This window comes from Zootermopsis nevadensis, unplaced genomic scaffold (genome assembly GCF_977971745.1).
Source record: "Zootermopsis nevadensis isolate Lab colony 2312 unplaced genomic scaffold, Znev_1.0 Znev_ptg000050l, whole genome shotgun sequence".
Lineage (NCBI taxonomy): Eukaryota > Metazoa > Arthropoda > Insecta > Blattodea > Termopsidae > Zootermopsis > Zootermopsis nevadensis.
The window spans coordinates 2,882,743-2,906,096 of NW_028259182.1; the positions used below are offsets into that span (position 1 = coordinate 2,882,743).

Genomic DNA, 23,354 nt, shown 5'->3' on the forward strand with positions numbered 1-23,354 from the left:
CCACACATGAATACAAAAATGTTCAAGGTACTTTCAGGCATTATTAGAGATGTAGAGTATTTTATATAAAATCACGTTAACAACATCTGAATCAGAAGAAAATGTTTTATAAAACTGCACAAGTTTTACCAGATGCTTAGTGTAAGAAGTGAACGTGGCGCTGTCTTCTGTGTTGTGACCACTTGTAGAAGGTTACCGACGTTTCAGTGTGCTTGCTGCCTTCATCATTATTGCGCCCTGATGATGGCTCTCTGACCCTCTGAAGCGGGTATCTTGTGATTACTTTTCATAAAAATATATAATCGTCTACTTGTTCAGTGTACTAACGCTAATTCTGGATTGTACATTGCGAATTCTCTTACCAATGACTTCAGTAAACGTAACCTACAAAGCCTATCGACGTTTTAGACTTCATATTTCATGTCCGTCTTCCATTGATTTATGTTGCAAGAAGGAATTCTCCTTTCCATCAGCTGTCCACAAAACAGAGATTGCTCTAAGGCAAATGTTATTTTATTCATAGATAATATTTTTGTTAGATCTAAACCCCAATAAAGGCATCGATCATTTTACCTACTTATATGAACTACGAAATTATTGGTATCATCATGACGTATTTCAGAAACCGGACAGCACTTTAAAGAGCTTTTAGTTGTTGTCAGATATGCAAACAGAAAGAAAGAGAGAGTGAGAAAAAAGTGGTGAATTGGTTTAATTTATTATCACAGTTAAATGGCTGCCGGGTGTTTTATTCGATCGAGCAGCGGAAGAATGGCCGGGGAATTAGCACCCCACCACGACCGCCCGTCGCGGAAGTTAGAGCCGTCGAGACCCATAATAGCCCCGCGAAACGATTAGTACGTTTAAGCTACTGCATTTCCTCGTAAATAATTGATTCATGAATCAATCTGTAGTCATTTCAACTGAACAGCAATTGCTTTGTTGAAGACTGTCAAAACTATCTGTATTCTACACGTTTCATCCATATAACCAGTGCATATTTCAATAGCAATAGCTTAAAAGAACTGTCAGAACTTAACATAGCATTTCCGAATATAAATACAAAACAACCAATAGATTTCTAAATAGCAATCATTTCAGTCAAAATAACTGTCAAAAGTACATCACAGATTTCTGAACACACATACGTACCAAAGCAATAACGTCTGTCCAACAGTCTCTTAAAAACACAAAACCTGTTAGAATTCCAGTAACTTTTAGCATGCAGACAGCCATTCTGTAAGCATAGAAAAGCAATCACTTCAACAGAAATTTATAAAAGATTATCATAACCATTAGTATATAGACATATAACCGGCCAATAAACATGTAAATAAGACACTTTAAAAAAACTTAAATTCTATCACAGCCTTCTGGATACAGCCACACAGCCAGCCAACAAGCATCTCAATATCAGTCAGTTCTCCAAGGGACTGGTAATAGTCTTACAGTCCAACGCTTTCTGTGCTACGTCTCTGCTAATATTCCATATGCCCTGTTACATAAATTTAGGTTGAATTCCAGTATCGTTTCAAATTTAATGGAGATGAGAAATTTTCCCAAATTTAATACCGGAATCTGACCCAGGTCGCCTAGGTAGAAAAATTTACTGAGCTGTTCTGGTTGTTGTGTGCAACTGGTAACATATTTCGTCAAGCAAACCGTATTTACGAACAGGGCTAACAATTTTAGACTTGTGAAAGAAAATTTATAGACCTGAAGATGGCAGTTTCTGGGTTGTTGCGCCATGTAGAAGTTTACCGACTTCCCAGAGCTCCTTGCATCCTCCATCATCAAGAGTTCCCTGATGATGGAGGCAGCAAGGATCTCTGAAACATTGGTAAAAGTGTACTAGACTGCACGGAGCTACAACCCAGAAACTGCCATCTTCAGACTCACTGCAGTGAAAACCTCAGATCCTACAATTAAAATTAAAATTAAAAACTGTTATTCTCCCGAAAATGTTTCTAGTTTTCACACACCCTGACTACAGAATTGAGATCAAATGTTTTTTGTTCATGTTTGGTGCGTTCTATTTAAATATGTCAGCCATGTTCCAGGCCTGGCCTTATTTTGTTCACTATTGAAAAGACAGTGTAGCGAAATGTCCAGTAACGAGCTAAATTATTTTTATAATACTTAGCTTTTCATCATTGTCAACATAACTTTTGAGATAAACTGAAATTTTTGTTAATTTTTCGCGTTTCCTCCAACGTGTCTTCTGGAAAACGTGTTCCTTAATGCAGTGGTATTCAACCTTTTTTGTTCGCGTACCCCCAGATACAATTTCTCTTCCAAATTTGTACCCCCAAAGTTGTTGGTGTATAATTCAAGTTATACGTAGTATATAATCTACATCTAAAATAAATTAAATAAATTACATTACTGATTTTTCAGTGTTTATCATAAAATAATATTTTTTTTAAAATTTCACGTACCCCCAAAGATGTCTTCGCGTACCCCCAGATATAATTTCTCTTTAACTTTGTACCCCGAAAGTTGTTGGTGTATAATTCAAGTTATACATAGTATATAATCTACATCTAAAATCAATTAAATAAATTACATTACTGATTATTCAGTGTTTATCATAAAATAATATATATTTTTTTTAAATTTCACGTACCCTCTAAGATGTCTTCGCGTACCCCCAGATATAATTTCTCTTCAACTTTGTACCCCCAAAAGTTGTTGGTGTATAATTCAAGTTATACATAGTATATAATCTACATCTAAAATCAATTAAATAAATTACATTACTGATTATTCAGTGTTTATCATAAAATAATATATATATTTTAAATTTCACGTACCCCCTAAGATGTCTTCGCGTACCCCAGGTTTTAATACCACTGTCTTAACGTCTGTATATCGCATCCTCTTAATTTCGGATGCTACTTTTGACATATTTTTAGTTACTTTGAGACAAGACCTCACGTAACCTTGAAATAAACAACGGATATCCAAAAAAATTAATTTGAAAATGAATTCTGACATCATCGTTTTGCGTACATCCTGTGTTTGGCAGGAACAATTAATTCACCCGATCGGATCCTGCTTCTCACCTGTTTCATCGGGGACTTGTGGTGAATAATCTGTTCTCGTTCGTGAGTCCCAGTGGAGATTCAGGTTTTCCGTTTTTCATTTCACGTTTTTTTTTTCTCTCCGACGGTCATCAGCATTCACTTCGTAGGCGCTTTATGATTCACGGAAGAACGCCAACCCTCAACAGTACGACCGAATAACATCGGAAAATCAGTGCGCGTATTTTGATGATAAATATGGCTATAAAATTATGACAATAATATTGCTAATAATAGACAATTGTTTGTTATGTTACTTAACAATGCTGTCTACGCTTTATACATTTTAAAACATGTAATGTTTAAGAGTTAGAACGCTGGCCTTGTAATCCTGGGGTCTCGGGTTCGATTCCCGGCGGTGCCCGAATTTATAACTTGTGTTGGGCAAGGCCGTTGTCTAAGCAACACGGAGTTTTCCTCCGGGGGCTTCCCCGGTTTCTCCGTGGCATCCCAACAATTACTCCATTCACACACAGAAGAAGGCAATGGCAAACCACTTCTGGATCATCTGCCAAGAACGTATATGAACAGGTCCCAGTCCGAGAAAAGGATGGAAGGATCCTGTTCATATGGACCTGTCGTCAGACAGAACAATAAATAATAATAAGATGAGGTGGTCTAGCGGTTAGAACGCTGGCCTTGTAATCCTGGGGTTCGATTCCCGGTGGTGCCCGAATTTATAACTTGTGTTGGGCAAGGCCGTGGTCTAGGCAACACGGAGTTTTCCTCCGTGGCATCCCAACAATTACTCCATTCACACACAGAAGAAGGCAATGGCAAACCACTTCTGGATCATCTGCCAAGAACGTATATGAACAGGTCCCAGTCCGAGAAAAGGATGAAAGGATCCTGTTCATATGGACCTGTCGTCAGACAGAACAATAAATAAACAAATAAATAATGTTTAAGGAACATGATTATGATCGTGTGTGTGGTAAACTGATGACAATTAAATCCTGACAGTCGTGGTCTATTTTAATATATACCGACTTTAGCGTGAGAGACGGAGAAAATACGACACGTCTTAATCAGAATAAGTTATAACTCTGTGATATTAAAACCGAGTAAATTATAAATACAATTTTAAAGTTCTACTCGTTTACATACGTGATAAGTTTTGTAACTGGGATTCCCAAGTTGTCTGTACCAAAAATGATGTAATACTTTCTAATATATCCATTCGCGCTACATGGCTCACCAATAATATTCTTTCCCACCCATTCACAGAGGTCAAAGATGGAATAATACAATAATTTCTGATGGATATTTCAAATTGTGAAACTCATCGCGTAACATTATGAAGAATGTAAGAACTTTATGAGGGCTTGGAATATAAAACGCCTTCTTGCCAGTGTTTAATATAAGCTCTCGTGGAAGATAGACACTTAACATCGGTATAATGCACTGCATTGTCAGTCAGTGAGCTGGATAGACAAGCAAGCACGTTGGGTGATCCATCAGGCTGTGAAGAGACCTCTTTCATTATTCAAAGCCGCCTGTCGGAAATCACGCGTACTAGTCAATCACCGGGGACGAGAGAAAACAAAAAAAAAAAACAAGAAAAAATCGTCCGCTTGAAACCGCGTTAAAAATAAATATATAACAATACCGATGCACAGTTAGAAATGTACAGATAAGTTGCAATAATCACAACACTGTCTATCCGTGTGTCGACATGGCGTGCTACGAAGCATATGCTAATTGGACGATTGATGTAAATCCGAAGTTGAAATTTGTGTTCGCTGGACACAGTCAGGAAACCTGATCATTATCAGGTGTACCAACACCAAAATAACTTTATATCCATTAGGGGAAACTTTTCAATGCTGTGGTAGCGCCGTGGACGTTCATGCTGATAAGCTAAACAAACTAACGTTTTCAGTCCAAAGTATAATCAGCCATTAATCCACAGGATTTAAGGTCATGGATTTATTCTTTCGAGTCTGTTGATACCATGCTGTTTTAGAGTGATGAATTGATAGCTTCATTTTGTCTTAACTGCGGCAGTTTTAAGAAGCTTACAACAAATTTAACAAATCACGTTTAAATTAGGGGATGAAATTAGACATTAATTAGTAGAATTATTTCGATAGAATAGTCGTAAAAAACCCACTCAGTCTTCAAATATAAAGTAGTGGTACCTTGGTCCACATCTCATCTAATGGTTTTACTATCAAGGCTGGGTTTTCTGATAATATTTTATGATATTATCTGAAAAACGCACAAAACAAGAAAAATTTGAAAATTTTACTTTCAAAATTTTTTCAAAATTTGAAAATTTTACTTTCAAAATTTTTTCAAAATTTGAAAATTTTACTTTCAAAATTTTTTCAAAATTTTTTACTTTCAAAATTTTTTCAAAATTTTTAATTTTTTTTGGCTTTGTGCGCTTTTCAGACAAATGTAATGGTTATATAACAATGACGTCTTTTACATAAATAAATATTGCAATTTCTCCCACACCAAATGTATTGTTTATATAACGACTCCGTCTTTTAGACTTGGGTGCGTTTCCTAAACAGCTGATGTAATATTTATAAAAATGAATACATATTTCAGTTCCGTAGTAGAATTCCCTCCAAAATGGATGTAATATTTGTATAAGTACTAGATATTTTCGAATTGAAATGGTTATACCTCGACGACGTGTGGTAGCCAGAGGCTTGCTTATATAAACGGAATGGACAAAGTGAGTTTGTGGTTGGAGTTCCGGAAGACGAGGCTTAATTTTGTGTGTTAGCCTGAATTGGTGCATGAGGAATTCAAGCGGTCTGAATTTTAGGGCCCACTTCTTATAGCTTCATTGAAGAAGCTTAATTTTTCACACAATAACTAAAAGTACGGTGATTGTAAAATACTTCGATAGCGTGAAATTGTCGTCTTCAAATGTTTTACCAGTAATTCAATTATAGTAAATATTATCAGCATTTTACGAAACATCGCCGTTGGCTGCTTCGTTTAAGGAAATACCAGGTTCGAGTCTCGATGACAATGACGAAAACCTTGGAGAAAGTTATTCGTGGTTTTCCTCAGCCTCTTCAGACATCCTGAAATGTCTCCGGTTAGTTTTTCGTGTCGTTTCTGATCCATATTTAAGCCTACCACTTGATGGTGCATAATGTATGTAGTTGAAAATCGTCGTTAAAACAGACCAGGAATCGAAGAGTCAATTTATACTTGAGGACGTCATGTCCGTTGGCTGTGCTATCAGGCGGTGGACAACGTACCCGAACCCTGGACTTCCGATAGATAAGTCATTCTCCGCGTAGAGTCTGCACCTATTGAAAGCGGTGAATGCTGGCGTGTGGACAGTGTCGACGGGCGGGCGGCGAGGCTCGGGTTATGAGATCCTATAAACCGGAGTATAAAGAGTACGCTTAGAGAGTAGAAGGGGGATGAGCGGCTGTCAATTTTCTAGTCAATTTTCAGTGAATGGATGGCTAATCCTTGTACAAACCCCTTGTGAAAGGAAGCTGTATGCAAAAGGACCATTACCGCCACCCCTATTTCAAAGTACCAGGGTAGGAACAGCTTCCAGCAAGACAGTAACAAGACAACAGGAAACGTGATGTGTTCAGACATGAATTTAAGAAGAAATTTAACTCTGAATATTTTTATGTTTCCATCTAAGGCAGAGGTGCGTCACCATGAGAAAACACATGACCTTGTGTGCAGAAACTGAAGGTCATTGTAATTTACCTGCAGAAGGTCGTGGTCTAGGCAACACGGAGTTTTCCTCCGTGGCATCCCAACAATTACTCCATTCACACACAGAAGAAGGCAATGGCAAACCACTTCTGGATCATCTGCCAAGAACGTATATGAACAGGTCCCAGTCCGAGAAAAGGATGGAAGGATCCTGTTCATATGGACCTGTCGTCAGACAGAACACTAAATAAAAAATAAATAAAATAACATCACAAATCACCATGCCACGTAGACATATAACTTCGACACTCGAAGGAGGCTACTGGCTATGTGGTAAATAATCATTTGTAGCTTTAGGCGATACGCCGCGTAGAATTTTGAACAATATCCAACGTTTCGGCATACGTTGCAGATGCTATCTTTATTAAAATGTTTTTTTATCAAACGTATAATTTTCGACATTCGTCGTAGCTCATCGCCGAAACCCGACATTGCGCAATGAACGTTAACCTAAAAAAACCTAAGGACACGTATTAAATAATTTATTCCAGTTTTACTGTTTCATATTCTGATTTCTCATGACTCGTTGCTACTTGTTTCCTTCAGAGGATGTTAACGCGCTATCCTACAACCTACACTTTCGCCGACAAACGTCACCTCCTTTTTCAGGACGTGTCTTGAGAAATCGTATAAGCCTTCGGTTAGGACACACGTCACATTCTTGAATGTAACATTTCTGTTTTGCCTCGATATCGTCTATATTGACTTAGCTATCCTTTAAGAATATAATGTAATATATTATCTAAAAATTGGCCACGGTCGCTTTCTTCAGTCCTGTTCCATAGTCTATAACTGTGCCATTTGACACAAAATCATATCTGCAGCTGATACATCCTGGTAAAATATATAAAAAAAAACAGAAGTTCGTTTTCCATCTGAGCTACATCTATACTACAGCGTATTTTACATTTTAGTCTTCATGTTTCATCTCTGTGTTTCACGGCCAAGTTTTCTACTCTGAAGTCCTAACCGTGTAGAATTATTTAGCCAGTTAATAATATTTATATCAGCCCATCAGTAGAATTACATCAAATTTTAGCGCGCGCCCCCCCCCCCCCCAACGGTTTACACAAAGAGATCTTTATTCCGTTTTCGCACGAAGATCTCAACACGTATTCACTTTTGGTGTGCATGTTTTAACCCCGAGATTTTGAGCCCATAGAGAACCAAGCCCTAGAGAGATACAAGAGTGGGGGTGTGTATTGTAGCAGTAATTTGATGAAGCCCCCATGTCCCAGCTGGCCCACGGGATCTCTGTTTGGATATACGAATAGGATAAGGGATGATCGTGTTCCGTAATGTAAGGGGAGAAGAATTGTGGGGGTGGTAATCGTCTGATAATACTTGTGAGTATAACAATAAAAATGTTTCTTTAATGTAGCAATAACAAAAACCACAATCTTATTGTCCTGTAGCTCAGCTCATAATTATCTTAAGACGCTGAGGAATTCAGTTTATTGACAGCTAAAAAAATTGGTCCATAATTCTCTTCTCTTTTGTTCCAGATATTTTATTCAGCAATTTCTCATCACACACTGTATTATTCCTCAAAAGCGAGATGTAAGTATTTATTCATATAAATTAAATTATATAAATTAAGCTTAATATCACTTTGTGTAAGCTTGTATATTATTTATTAATTTACTAGTAGACTGCCCGTCAGTAATTACGGGAAATCTAAAATAGTGCTTAAAATATTTTTTATTGAAAAGTGTAACAAAGCAACATGTAAAATTGTAATAATTATTGATATTTACTTAATTACGAAATCTGCAAAGCGTTAACGCTTAAACATTTATTTTGATGCATTGTATAAAAGTACATGTACGTAGCTGAATATAAAATGGAAATTAAGTAATGTCTGAAACAAGAATTAATATCACTAACATTTCGTGTACCACAGTTTGAAATATATGATCTCATATCGACGTTATAATAACTTTGCTGCGTTATAATAAGCCTCTCTTAACAGCATTACCATGGCAACGATTATAATATTGTACCATAAAGCTCAAAATTCCTTATCAACAAATGGTCACCGTGCCGTGGCCACTGTTAACAACACACACATTATAAATATTATCATATAAGGCCACGGTGGTCTAGCGGTTAGAACGCTGGCCTTGTAATCCTGGGGGTCTCGGGTTCGATTCCCGGCGGTGCCCGAATTTATAACTTGTGTTGGGCAAGGCCGTGGTCTAGGCAACACGGAGTTTTTCTCCGTGGCATCCCAACAATTACTCCATTCACACACAGAAGAAGGCAATGGCAAACCACTTCTGGATCATCTGCCAAGAACGTATATGAACAGGTCCCAGTCCGAGAAAAGGATGGAAGGATCCTGTTCATATGGACCTGTCGTCAGACAGAACACTAATAATAATAATAAGCCTGAAAACAATAAAGAACAATAACAAATAATCAGCAATCAGCCAACAAATCAACATTGTTTAAGTGTGATGATTTCACGATGACCAATTCCTTTTTACACGATGATATTATGCTAACACAACGCGTACTGGCAGTGGGTTTGGACATCCTTGTTATATAATTTATTATATTCTCCGTTTCCTTAAGATATTTTAGATTTCATGTATTCTTTAACCACGTTTCTTACCAAACTCCTTCGAGTCTTGGAAAAAATGTTAGTCGTTTTGTGTTGTTGTAGTTGGACGCGATTTAAAATCTGTTAATTGGTTGGTAAGTTTAAAAAGCGCCGATATTTTATTCTACAAAAATAAATGCGGATCCGAGTTAGTCCATTCAGGTTTACGGGAATAAATACATGGCGTGGTTTATTTACTGATTCATTTATTTATAACTGAGCCTTTTATTTATTTATTTATTTTTTAATGGTCTGTTTACGTGTTCATTTATTCACTGGCTGATTAATTAAATGATCTGTTGGTTGATTTATTGTTTCAGAGTGACTTGTATGTTGGTTGATTCATTTATTCGTTCATTAGGTGGTTTGTTAATTTATTTTCGTTGATTGATGAAGACTTAAATTGGCTTAAGTACAGTGGTCGTTTGACGAATATATTTTTGAGAAAAACTTAAAATCAATAACCAATAAATTTAATCTATATTTTGAGAGTAGCGTATCCGCACATCATATGTATTTATAACGCCATAACTTTGTTAATATGGAATTTGATATTTGTATTTCCAGAAACTGGCACACAGGTATTGTCGTTAAATATACATAAGTCTCCAAGGTCTTCTTTGTGACAACAGGCTGCGATAAAAGTTGGATTCTTATCGAGTAGAAGGCCCCTTGTGCTGTTTATCATGCAGATAATTCAGTAATAAACTTACTCAAAACGTGAGTGGAAGTTTCGGAAAGAATGATTAATTGAAGAATTTTTAAAAATTGGCAAAATTCAAGTGCCAGGAGAACTCGCTGTCTATGTGGTTAATTTTAGGGTTACGTTGGATTATCTCACACACACACATTATAATTACGAGTAAAGAAATGTATGATTTTCTGTAATTTCCTTATCTTAACAAATCATTCAGAATTATCTCAGTCTAAACGTTCTCTGATAAATGTCCAAAACCATCCATTGTACGCTAACAGAGAATCTCAGATTCGTTCTATCATCAGAAATCCAATGTTTGAATTTTAAATAGGGGACGGACGTTCATGTGCAGATAGATTGTTGGGTTTAGGAAAAAGTATAAACACTGTACAAGGATGAATGCAGAATTCAGATGTACGAATTTAGTGGGAAATGTGTGCCAGAGGAAAAGTAATATTAATATAAATATTATATTTTATCATCCTTTTATGGTAGGCCTGTGCTATATTCCTTGATGATGGCAGAAAATTTCGTCGAAAGCATAACTCGGCGGTCTTATTGACAATAATCATTGACCACGTTCAGGTTTCAGCTTAAATACGTTTATTGTTTTGTCTGACTAAACAGTTTATCATAATTAGCGATTTAAATTTTAGAAAATATTTATTTATAACCTTGTTTTCGATGTCATTTGCATATTTGGATGTTAGTAGGCGCTCCTTAGGGTTCCGAACCCTCTGGAACATTTTATGGCCGGTGGAGGTTTATCGTCGTAAGAGAAAACATGAATTTGCGTGCGCCGAAGATGAGTTCGTTCTGAGACGGACGCCTTGGCTGTTTACGCTGTGCTGAAGACCGTGTGTAGGAGATTTGATGTTTTCAAGGCGGGGATGATGATGTATCTTGGTATTGGCGCCGTCCTTCTATGTTTCGTCGCCAGAATGCAGTACAGAGTAATAACGTACGGACAGAATATAAATCATTGAATATTCTGAACTCGCTAACGTAACAGGTCGAATGTAGAAGACATTAATTACAAATTGTCCTGTACATCCTTTAAGCATTTACCTGCACATACGATGGAGAACTTACTCGAATTACGAGGCTCGTCCACAAAGTAAGTTTCCCTGGGGCCGTTTACAGAAACAAAACACAATTTCATGGAAATATTTATTGCAACAGATACAGCAAGTGTCCAGCTATTTTTCAACATATTCGCCACCGGAATTGAGACATTTGTCATTCCGTGGGACCAACTTTTGAATACCTGTGTCGTAAAAGTCTGCCGCCTGGGATTGGAACCACTGTGTGACAACCAGCTCCGCCTCTCTGTCATTCTCAAAACGCTGACGCTGACCGGACAGGAATTTCTTGAGGTGTAGGAAAAGATGGAAATCACTGGGAGCGAGGTCCGGGCTGTAGGGTGGATGATTAAACACCTCCCAGCTGAACTCCTGCAGGAGACTTGCTGTCCGTCGAGCCGTGTGCGGCCTAGCGTTATCACTGACCGCTCTTCACAGTCGGCGGGAGCTGGAATAAGAACCTCCATCTTCAACAGCTGCAACGATACTACTGTTAGAACGCGGGAAGTACCGTTAGTGCATGCGCCATGCTACGTCATTGCTCTATCACGTACGCACAGTCGCTTCGCGGAATATAAGGTTTGCTAGCTGTGGGACGAGTGGGAAACTTCCTTTGTGGACGCGCCTCGTATCACATACTGAGTTTACATTCATTACATTCACCTTGTAAACTTAACCTCCGATGTCAAATTCCAATTATTATCGTTTTATCCAATAAAGACATGAAATATTCGATGGCTTCAAACAATTTTCGCTCAGACATTCGTGTTCCGATTCGATTTAAACCCTTCCTGATTCCACGCGTCAGAGAATGTTGTCAGTATCGAAATAAGGGCTCCGTGTCTGCACTGCAGCGAGGTCCCTGAGGAAACTTGTTTTATAATATGAAACACGCTACCTATATGGCTTGGCTTGTGAGCTCCTGGCTTTACCTCTTTCTATATACCCACCCCCGAGAGCATCCCACCCCTCTTACCCCTTGCCTCCACGGATTTAATCTCCGCGGGGATTAGTTCGCTCTTCATATTTTACAGCTAATTTAACTCATGTTATTATTTGCTGGCAGTTGTGTTTAGAGGGGAATGGGATTAGGAAGAGATTAAATGGAATATTTCCACCCGCATTAAAGTTTAAGAAAGCTTCCACCAAGCCTACACTCCCCGCCCGCCGGATTATGGATTAGTTTTGCCAGTCTTCTCTTGCCAAAGTAATATTCCGCACGCGAAATCCTCCCCCCCCCCCTTCCACTCGGCCCGTTTAACAAATTCAGAACAAAAACGCTGGTTCATTAAAACTCTTATAATATTTCTCATACGTTTTATTCTCTTTGCGTCTTGTATTATTTATTTTTTGATCGGTAGAAGAAAGTGGAAGTTCAGGTATAACGAGGTTCGATAGAGTGCGCCAACCGACTCTCCTCGCACAAGACGTCCGAAATTTGATCTCAGAAAGCAGGAGACTTTGACTCTTGTAATAGTTTCTTTCGAATACGTCATGTCCATTTAATTCTTTCATTGTCCTTAGTATTGCAGATCTGTTTTTGATGGATTTAAAGAAAAGAAAAGGTGCGATCGGAAAGTTTCAAGACTGCGCCTATAAAAACCCGTACACTTATCTCAGGTATTAAATTCGTACTAGGTCATATTTTAACTCAGCTGTTTTTAACTTCAGGGGTTATGCAATTTCGGATGAGATTTAGCAGGCGTATGTGTGGGTGGGAAGATATTATTAAAATGACAGGTCATTAAATATGAACCAAGAAACACATTAAATGAACCGGACTGATAAGGTGTGATTGTAAGCATTGTGTTGTGATTACCGTGATAGACGTGGTGATTCAGGACCTAGTAGGGTAACGAGCGGGGTTAGTTCAGTCAGTTGAGTTAGTTATAAACGTAGTTTGCAGACCTAGAAGTTAGTGACTTATTTAGTTAGTTAGTTAGTTAGTTAGAGGTTCTAAATATGTGATCTGTATTGAAGTAGCACGGGACAAGGTTCAGTGACGGATTTTTTTATGGCAGAGATGAACACTGGGGGGTTGCATTAGAACGTGGAGTTTGTTGACGAACTGAATGTTATGTGAAAACGTCGAGCCACGAGGTTAGTTTTGAGAAGAACGGGTTTAACGTTGTCCCGGAGCTAGGGACGCTGTCATTGTAAGTAGCTCGGTGTTTGCCTGCAGATCGGAACCTCGCGATACCCACACAGTGTATGCTCACACCATGTTTAATTCATCCTGCGAACACACACTGCCACGGAATGGAGAACCATTGATTGTGCTCCTGTAATATGGAACATGTTAGCCAGCCATTCGGGTGGATGGGTCTGTTCTGTAATTGCTAAACACTGATTTGTTGACTCATACGCGTGCACTGCCTCTAGGTTTACAACATGTAATTTTTACCGTGTTCCGGATCATATGTGCCTTTTTATCGTAAGAATTGTGTGTGTGAACCGAGAAAACAAACACTGACTGACTGACTGGCTTGCTGAATGAATAACTAACTAACTTAGCCGTTCTAACAGACAGACTAACAACTGTAAATAACTAATAATCTGTTAATATTGGCCTTCTGGGTTTCAACGTCGAAGATCTGAAAATGGAGACAGTGTGTTCTTCTGAAACGGTGTTACAATGCAGAATACTAACACGGATATCTTCAGTGTATTGTTAAACTCAAAAATCGTGTAATGAAATAAGTAAAGTAAAGTTTGTCCCACTATACGCCATGTAGGCGTTTGGGGGGAGTGGAGGTATAGCTCCTCTCTTCCTTGACCTCGGCACTAGATGGGGGTGAGTGGTCAGCATCACGCAACGGCCGGCTTTACCCCGGGAAAGGACCCCGGTACCCATCGTAGAGGAGGCTGGGTGGGCCCCAGAGCCAGTCTGGATGCAGAGGCTAGAGGAAAAATCCTCTGCCCCCGTCGGGGATCGAACCCCGGTCGTCCAGCCCGTAGCTAGTCACTATACTGACTGAGCTATCCCGGCTGATATTCAACCTGAGCAGATACGTCACTGCCTGACTCTTGAACAAATCCTTTCTTAGTCACTCAGCTGTTTGGTTAGTTTCAAACCGTTGAGAGATTTCGTATTTTCACAGCGGCAAATGTGAGTTCACTGAGAATAGTAGTCTGTGAGTAACTCATTGACCTTGATGATGGAGGCAATGAAAACCTCTGAAACGTCGGTAAAGTTCGAGACTACAAGGTGGAAAACCCCAGAAGACAGTCCATTATCGTGTCTATCATTGCCCGCTATTAGGTCCCGTACTGAGACAAAGTGTTATCTACCTTTCGGACTTCGAAGCAAATTCTCATTTCCCCCCCCCTTCGCGCGTCGAATTCCCCGCCCAGAACATCGCATTTTATTTGATAATTCTAATATTTGGTGAAAAGTGCAAAGTATTGAAATCCAGATTATGCATTCGTTTCCATTCTCGTGACACAGCTGTCTTACGTAGCCATCTGACCAATCAATTAACTAACAAAGTAGGTTAGCCAATTACCCATATTCCTAGGAAACTTACTTTCTCAGTAGAATACTTATCACCCTGATGACGGCGGCAACAAGGACCTCTGAAACGTTTGTTAACTTCTACCAGACTTCACGGCGTAAATCAGAAGGAAGACATCTTATTACCCTCCAGCGCGAGGACCTCAAATCATTCTCGAAATGTGTAGTCAGTTTATGGACGATGACTTGCAAAGGATGTGGAAACGAGCTGTGGCGGTTTTTCCTAAGGCGTCGATTATCTAAAATCTCTTAAGATAGTATTATAATTGTTTTAGAATCGTTCCTGCGTTCTTGAGGTGGGGTAGAAATTGTAGGCGTCGCGACGCTCAGCGTCGGTATTCTGGTATGACTCCAGTTCAATCAGGAGACTTTTCCGCAGTAAATTTGGCGTCTCTTGAGGGCATCATAACGTTCGGCGTTGCGACAATTTGCCTAGGGAAGACAGCAGAGAAGAGAGAAGAAAGTGAAAGAGGGACTTTGCTGATGTAGGTTAGGTTAGGTTGGATTAGGTTGGGTTAAGTTAGGTTAGGTTAGGTTAGGTTAGGTTAGGTTAGGTTGGATTAGGTTGGTTTAAGTTGGGTTAAGTTAGGTTAGGTTTGTGCGCCGTCTTTGGTAAAATATTGTTCATCGGAAGCGTTGCTACATTTGGCGTCGTTTCTCTAGTATTATTTCGAATGTCATATTATAGTTATATGCCACATTCGGCGTCTTTTAATGGCGTCAGTAGGCGTCGCGACGCTCGGCGTCGATTATGTAATTGAGGATTCAATATCATCTGGGAACTCTATGCTTTCAATTTTAAGTTATTTGCAGGCGTCGTAAGTTTAAGCGTCGCGACGCCGGGCGTCGATTTTCTAAAATCGGTATAGATAGTATTTTAAGAGACTTAGAATCGTTCCTGCGTTCTTGAGGTGGGGTCGAAGTGGATGGCGTCGCGACGCTCGGCGTCGTTATTCTGGTATGACTCCAGTTAAATCAGGAGGCTTTTCCGCAGTAAATTTGGCGTCTCTTTAGGGCATCATAATGTTCGGCGTCGCGACAATTTGCCTAGGGAAGACAGCAGAGGAGAGCGAAGAAAGTGAAAGAGGGACTTTCCTGATGTAGATTAGGTTAGGTTAGGTTAGGTTAGGTTAGGTTAGTTTGGGTTAGGTTAGGTTGAATTAGGTTGGGTTGGGTTAGGTTAGGTTAGGTTGGAATAGGTTGGGTTAATTTGGGTTAAGTTAGGTTAGGTTAGGTTAGGTTTGTGCGCCGTCTTTGGTAAAATATTGTTCATCGGAAGCGTTGCTACATTTGGCGTCGTTTCTCTAGTATTATTTCGAATGTCATATTATAGTTATATGCCACATTCGGCGTCTTTTAATGGCGTCAGTAGGCGTCGCGACGCTCGGCGTCGATTATGTAATTGAGGGTTCAATATCATCTCGGACCTCTATCCTTTCAATTTTAATTTATTTGCAGGCGTCGTTAGTTTAAGCGTCGCGACGCTGGGCGTCGATTTTCTAAAATCGGTATAGATAGTATTTTAATAGTCTTAGAATCGTTCCTGCGTTCTTGAGGTGGGGTCGAAGTGGAAGGCGTCGCGACGCTCGGCGTCGTTATTCTGGTATGACTCCAGTTCAATCAGGAGGCTTTTCCGCAGTAAATTTGGCGTGTCTTTAGGACATCATAATGTTCGGCGTCGCGACAATTTGCCTAGGGAAGACAGCAGAGGAGAGAGAAGAAAGTGAAAGAGGGACTTTCCTGATGTAGGTTAGGTTAGGATAGGTTAGGTTAGGTTGGGTTAGGTTAGGTTAGGTTAGGTTGGATTAGGTTGGATTAAGTTCGGTTAAGTTAGGTTAGGTTAGGTTAGGTTTGTGCGCCGTCTTTGGTAAAATATTGTTCATCGGAAGCGTTGCTACCTTTGGCGTCGTTTCTCTAGTATTATTTCGAATGTCATATTATAGTTATATGCCACATTCGGCGACTTTTAATGGCGTTAGTAGGCGTCGCGACGCTCGGCGTCGATTATGTAATTGAGGATTTAATATCATCTGGGACCTCTATGCTTTCAATTTTAAGTTGTTTGCAGGTGTCGTTAGTTTATGCGTCGCGACGCCGGGCATCGATTTTCTAAAATCGGTATAGATAGTATTTTAATAGTCTTAGAATCGTTCCTGCGTTCTTGAGGTGGGGTCGAAGTGGAAGGTGTCGCGACGCTCGGCGTCGTTATTCTGGTATGACTCCAATTCAATCAGGAGGCTCTGCCGCAGTAAATTTGGCGTCTCTTGATGGCATCATAATGTTCGGCGTCGCGACAATTTGCCTAGGGAAGACAGCAGAGAAGAGAGAAGAAAGTGAAAGAGGGACTTTGCTGATGTAGGTTAGGTTAGGTTAGGTTAGGTTAGGTTAGGTTAGGTTAGGTTAGGTTAGGTTAGGTTAGGTTAGGTTAGGTTAGGTTGGATTAAGTTGGGTTATGTTAGGTTAGGTTAGGTTAGGTTGAATTAGGTTGGGTTAAGATGGGTTAAGTTAGGTTAAGTTAGGTTAGTTTTGTGCGCCGTTTTTGGTAAAATATTGTTCATCGGAAGCGTTGCTACCTTTGGCGTCGTTTCTCTAGTATTATTTCGAATGTCATATTATAGTTATATGCCACATTCGGCGTCTTTTAATGGCGACAGTAGGCGTCGCGACGCTCGGCGTCGATTATGTAATTGAGGATTCAATATCATCTGGGAACTCTATGCTTTCAATTTTAAGTTGTTTGCAGGCGTCGTTAGTTTAAGCGTCGCGACGCCGGGCGTCGATTTTCTAAAATCGGTATAGATAGTATTTTAATAGTCTTAGAATCGTTCCTGCGTTCTTCTGGTGGGGTCGAAGTGGATGGCGTCGCGACGCTCGGCGTCGTTATTCTGGTATGACTCCAGTTCAATCAGGAGGCTTTTCCGCAGTAAATTTGGCGTCTCTTTAGGGCATCATCATGTTCGGCGTCGCGACAATTTGCCTAGGGAAGACAGCAGAGGAGAGCGAAGAAAGTGAAAGAGGGACTTTCCTGATGTAGGTTAGGTTAGGTTAGGTTAGGTTAGGTTAGGTTAGTTTGGGTTAGGTTAGGTTAGGTTGAATTAGGTTGGGTTAAGTTGGGTTAAGTTAGGTTAGGATAGGTTAGGTTTGTGCGCCGTCTTTGGTAAAATATTGTTCATCGGAAGCGTTGCTACCTTTGGCGTCGTTTCTCTAGTATTATTTCGAATTTCATATTATAGTTATATGCCACATTCGGCGTCTTTTAATGGCGTCAGTAGGCGTCGCGACGCTCGGCGTCGATTATGTAATTGAGGATTCAATATCATCTGGGACCTCTATGCTTTCAATTTTAAGTTGCTTGCAGGTGTCGTTAGTTTAAGCGTCGCGACGCCGGGCGTCGATTTTCTAAAATCGGTATAGATAGTATTTTAATAGTCTTAGAATCGTTCCTGCGTTCTTGAGGTGGGGTCGAAGTGAAAGGCGTCGGGACGCTCGGCGTCCGTATTCTGGTATGACACCAGTTCAATCAGGAGGCTTTTCCGCAGTAAATTTGGCGTCTCTTGAGGATATCATAATGTTCGGCGTCGCGACAATTTGCCTAGGGAAGACAGCAGAGAAGAGAGAAGAAAGTGAAAGAGGGACTTTCCTGATTTAGGTTAGGTTAGGTTAGGTTAGGTTAGGTTAGGTTAGGTTAGGTTAGGTTGGAATAGGTTGGGTTAATTTGGGTTAAGTTAGGTTAGGTTAGGTTAGGTTTGTGCGCCGTCTTTGGTAAAATATTGTTCATCGGAAGAGTTGCTACCTTTGGCGTCGTTTCTCTAGTATTATTTCGAGTGTCATATTATAGTTATATGCCACAGTCGGCGTCTTTTAATGGCGTTAGTAGGCGTCGCGACGCTCGGCGTCGATTATGTAATTGAGGATTCAATATCATCTGGGACCTCTATGCTTTCAATTTTAAGTTGTTTGCAGGTGTCGTTAGTTTAAGCGTCGCGACGCCGGGCGTCGATTCTCTAAAATCGGTATAGATAGTATTTTAATAGTCTTAGAATCTTTCCTGCGTTCTTGAGGTGGGGTCGAAGTGGAAGGCGTCGCGACGCTCGGCGTCGTTATTCTGGTATGACTCCAGTTCTATCAGGAGGCTCTTCCGCAGTAAATTTGGCGTCTCTTGAGGGCATCATAATGTTCGGCGTCGCGACAATTTGCCTAGGGAAGACAGCAGAGAACAGAGAAGAAAGTGAAAGAGGGACTTTGGTGATGTAGGTTAGGTTAGGTTAGGTTAGGTTAGGTTAGGTTGGGTTAGGTTAGGTTAGGTTAGGTTAGGTTAGGTTGGATTAGGTTGGGTTAAGTTAGGTTAGGTTTGTGCGCCGTCTTTGGTAAAATATTGTTCATCGGAAGCGTTGCTACCTTTGGCGTCGTTTCTCTAGTATTATTTCGAATGTCTTATTATAGTTATATGAAACATTCGGCGTCTTTTAATGGCGTTAGTAGGCGTCGCGACGCTCGGCGTCGATTATGTAATTGAGGATTCAATATCATCTCGGACCTCTATCCTTTCAATTTTAATTTATTTGCAGGCGTCGCTAGTTTAAGCGTCGCGACGCTGGGCGTCGATTTTCTAAAATCGGTATAGATAGTATTTTAATAGTCTTAGAATCGTTCCTGCGTTCTTGAGGTGGGGTCGAAGTGGAAGGCGTCGCGACGCTCGGCGTCGTTATTCTGGTATGACTCCAGTTCAATCAGGAGGCTTTTCCGCAGTAAATTTGGCGTGTCTTTAGGACATCATAATGTTCGGCGTCGCGACAATTTGCCTAGGGAAGACAGCAGAGAAGAGAGAAGAAAGTGAAAGAGGGACTTTCCTGATGTAGGTTAGGTTAGGTTAGGTTGGGTTAGGTTAGGTTAGGTTAGGTTGGATTAGGTTGGGTTAAGTTCGGTTAAGTTAGGTTAGGTTAGGTTAGGTTAGGTTTGTGCGCCGTCTTTGGTAAAATATTGTTCATCGGAAGCGTTGCTACCTTTGGCGTCGTTTCTCTAGTATTATTTCGAATGTCATATTATAGTTATATGCCACATTCGGCGTCTTTTAATGGCGTCAGTAGGCGTCGCGACGCTCGGCGTCGATTATGTAATTGAGGATTCAATATCATCTGGGACCTCTATGCTTTCAATTTTAAGTTGCTTGCAGGTGTCGTTAGTTTAAGCGTCGCGACGCCGGGCGTCGATTTTCTAAAATCGGTATAGATAGTATTTTAATAGTCTTAGAATCGTTCCTGCGTTCTTGAGGTGGGGTCGATGTGAAAGGCGTCGCGACGCTCGGCGTCCGTATTCTGGTATGACTCCAGTTCAATCAGGAGGCTTTTCCGCAGTAAATTTGGCGTCTCTTGAGGATATCATAATGTTCGGCGTCGCGACAATTTGCCTAGGGAAGACAGCAGAGAAGAGAGAAGAAAGTGAAAGAGGGACTTTCCTGATTTAGGTTAGGTTAGGTTAGGTTAGGTTAGGTTAGGTTAGGTTAGGTTAGGTTGGGTTAGGTTAGGTTAGGTTAGGTTGGAATAGGTTGGGTTAATTTGGGTTAAGTTAGGTTAGGTTAGGTTAGGTTTGTGCGCCGTCTTTGGTAAAATATTGTTCATCGGAAGAGTTGCTACCTTTGGCGTCGTTTCTCTAGTATTATTTCGAGTGTCATATTATAGTTATATGCCACATTCGGCGTCTTTTAATGGCGTTAGTAGGCGTCGCGACGCTCGGCGTCGATTATGTAATTGAGGATTCAATATCATCTGGGACCTCTATGCTTTCAATTTTAAGTTGTTTGCAGGTGTCGTTAGTTTAAGCGTCGCGACGCCGGGCGTCGATTTTCTAAAATCGGTATAGATAGTATTTTAATAGTCTTAGAATCTTTCCTGCGTTCTTGAGGTGGGGTCGAAGTGGAAGGCGTCGCGACGCTCGGCGTCGTTATTCTGGTATGACTCCAGTTCTATCAGGAGGCTCTTCCGCAGTAAATTTGGCGTCTCTTGACGGCATCATAATGTTCGGCGTCGCGACAATTTGCCTAGGGAAGACAGCAGAGAACAGAGAAGAAAGTGAAAGAGGGACTTTGGTGATGTAGGTTAGGTTAGGTTAGGTTAGGTTAGGTTAGGTTAGGTTGGGTTAGGTTAGGTTAGGTTAGGTTAGGTTAGGTTGGATTAGGTTGGGTTAAGTTAGGTTAGGTTAGGTTATGTTTGTGCGCCGTCTTTGGTAAAATATTGTTCATCGGAAGCGTTGCTACCTTTGGCGTCGTTTCTCTAGTATTATTTCTAATGTCTTATTATAGTTATATGAAACATTCGGCGTCTTTTAATGGCGTTAGTAGGCGTCGCGACGCTCGGCGTCGATTATGTAATTGAGGATTCAATATCATCTCGGACCTCTATCCTTTCAATTTTAATTTATTTGCAGGCGTCGCTAGTTTAAGCGTCGCGACGCTGGGCGTCGATTTTCTAAAATCGGTATAGATAGTATTTTAATAGTCTTAGAATCGTTCCTGCGTTCTTGAGGTGGGGTCGAAGTGGAAGGCGTCGCGACGCTCGGCGTCGTTATTCTGGTATGACTCCAGTTCAATCAGGAGGCTTTTCCGCAGTAAATTTGGCGTGTCTTTAGGACATCATAATTTTCGGCGTCGCGACAATTTGCCTAGGGAAGACAGCAGAGGAGAGAGAAGAAAGTGAAAGAGGGACTTTCCTGATGTAGGTTAGGTTAGGTTGGGTTAGGTTAGGTTAGGTTAGGTTGGATTAGGTTGGGTTAAGTTCGGTTAAGTTAGGTTAGGTTAGGTTAGGTTTGTGCGCCGTCTTTGGTAAAATATTGTTCATCGGAAGCGTTGCTACCTTTGGCGTCGTTTCTCTAGTATTATTTCGAATGTCATATTATAGTTATATGCCACATTCGGCGACTTTTAATGGCGTTAGTAGGCGTCGCGACGCTCGGCGTCGATTATGTAATTGAGGATTTAATATCATCTGGGACCTCTATGCTTTCAATTTTAAGTTGTTTGCAGGTGTCGTTAGTTTATGCGTCGCGACGCCGGGCGTCGATTTTCTAAAATCGGTATAGATAGTATTTTAATAGTCTTAGAATCGTTCCTGCGTTCTTGAGGTGGGGTCGAAGTGGAAGACGTCGCGACGCTCGGCGTCGTTATTCTGGTATGACTCCAATTCAATCAGGAGGCTCTGCCGCAGTAAATTTGGCGTCTCTTGATGGCATCATAATGTTCGGCGTCGCGACAATTTGCCTAGGGAAGACAGCAGAGAAGAGAGAAGAAAGTGAAAGAGGGACTTTGCTGATGTAGGTTAGGTTAGGTTAGGTTAGGTTAGGTTAGGTTAGGTTAGGTTAGGTTGGGTTAGGTTAGGTTAGGTTGGATTAAGTTGGGTTATGTTAGGTTAGGTTAGGTTGAATTAGGTTGGGTTAAGATGGGTTAAGTTAGGTTAGGTTAGGTTAGTTTTGTGCGCCGTTTTTGGTAAAATATTGTTCATCGGAAGCGTTGCTACCTTTGGCGTCGTTTCTCTAGTATTATTTCGAATGTCATATTATAGTTATATGCCACATTCGGCGTCTTTTAATGGCGACAGTAGGCGTCGCGACGCTCGGCGTCGATTATGTAATTGAGGATTCAATATCATCTGGGAACTCTATGCTTTCAATTTTAAGTTGTTTGCAGGCGTCGTTAGTTTAAGCGTCGCGACGCCGGGCGTCGATTTTCTAAAATCGGTATAGATAGTATTTTAATAGTCTTAGAATCGTTCCTGCGTTCTTGAGGTGGGGTCGAAGTGGAAGACGTCGCGACGCTCGGCGTCGTTATTCTGGTATGACTCCAATTCAATCAGGAGGCTCTGCCGCAGTAAATTTGGCGTCTCTTGATGGCATCATAATGTTCGGCGTCGCGACAATTTGCCTAGGGAAGACAGCAGAGAAGAGAGAAGAAAGTGAAAGAGGGACTTTGCTGATGTAGGTTAGGTTAGGTTAGGTTAGGTTAGGTTAGGTTAGGTTAGGTTAGGTTGGGTTAGGTTAGGTTAGGTTGGATTAAGTTGGGTTATGTTAGGTTAGGTTAGGTTAGGTTGAATTAGGTTGGGTTAAGATGGGTTAAGTTAGGTTAGGTTAGGTTAGTTTTGTGCGCCGTTTTTGGTAAAATATTGTTCATCGGAAGCGTTGCTACCTTTGGCGTCGTTTCTCTAGTATTATTTCGAATGTCATATTATAGTTATATGCCACATTCGGCGTCTTTTAATGGCGACAGTAGGCGTCGCGACGCTCGGCGTCGATTATGTAATTGAGGATTCAATATCATCTGGGAACTCTATGCTTTCAATTTTAAGTTGTTTGCAGGCGTCGTTAGTTTAAGCGTCGCGACGCCGGGCGTCGATTTTCTAAAATCGGTATAGATAGTATTTTAGTAGTCTTAGAATCGTTCCTGCGTTCTTGTGGTGGGGTCGAAGTGGATGGCGTCGCGACGCTCGGCGTCGTTATTCTGGTATGACTCAAGTTCAATCAGGAGGCTTTTCCGCAGTAAATTTGGCGTCTCTTTAGGGCATCATAATGTTCGGCGTCGCGACAATTTGCCTAGGGAAGACAGCAGAGGAGAGAGAAGAAAGTGAAAGAGGGACTTTCCTGATGTAGGTTAGGTTAGGTTAGGTTGGGTTAGGTTAGG

General features: G+C 40.7%; 1 long non-coding RNA gene across 2 annotated transcripts in view; it reads left to right on the forward strand.

Annotated features, from left to right (window-relative positions):
* LOC147871526 (uncharacterized) overlaps positions 1 to 23,354 on the forward strand; it is a 132,340-nt gene that overhangs the window by 39,986 nt on the left and 69,000 nt on the right. For both annotated transcript variants that reach the window (XR_015538710.1, XR_015538711.1), the window contains exon 2: positions 8,297 to 8,351. This is a non-coding gene — a long non-coding RNA (uncharacterized LOC147871526). The remainder of the gene's footprint in view (positions 1 to 8,296; positions 8,352 to 23,354) is intronic.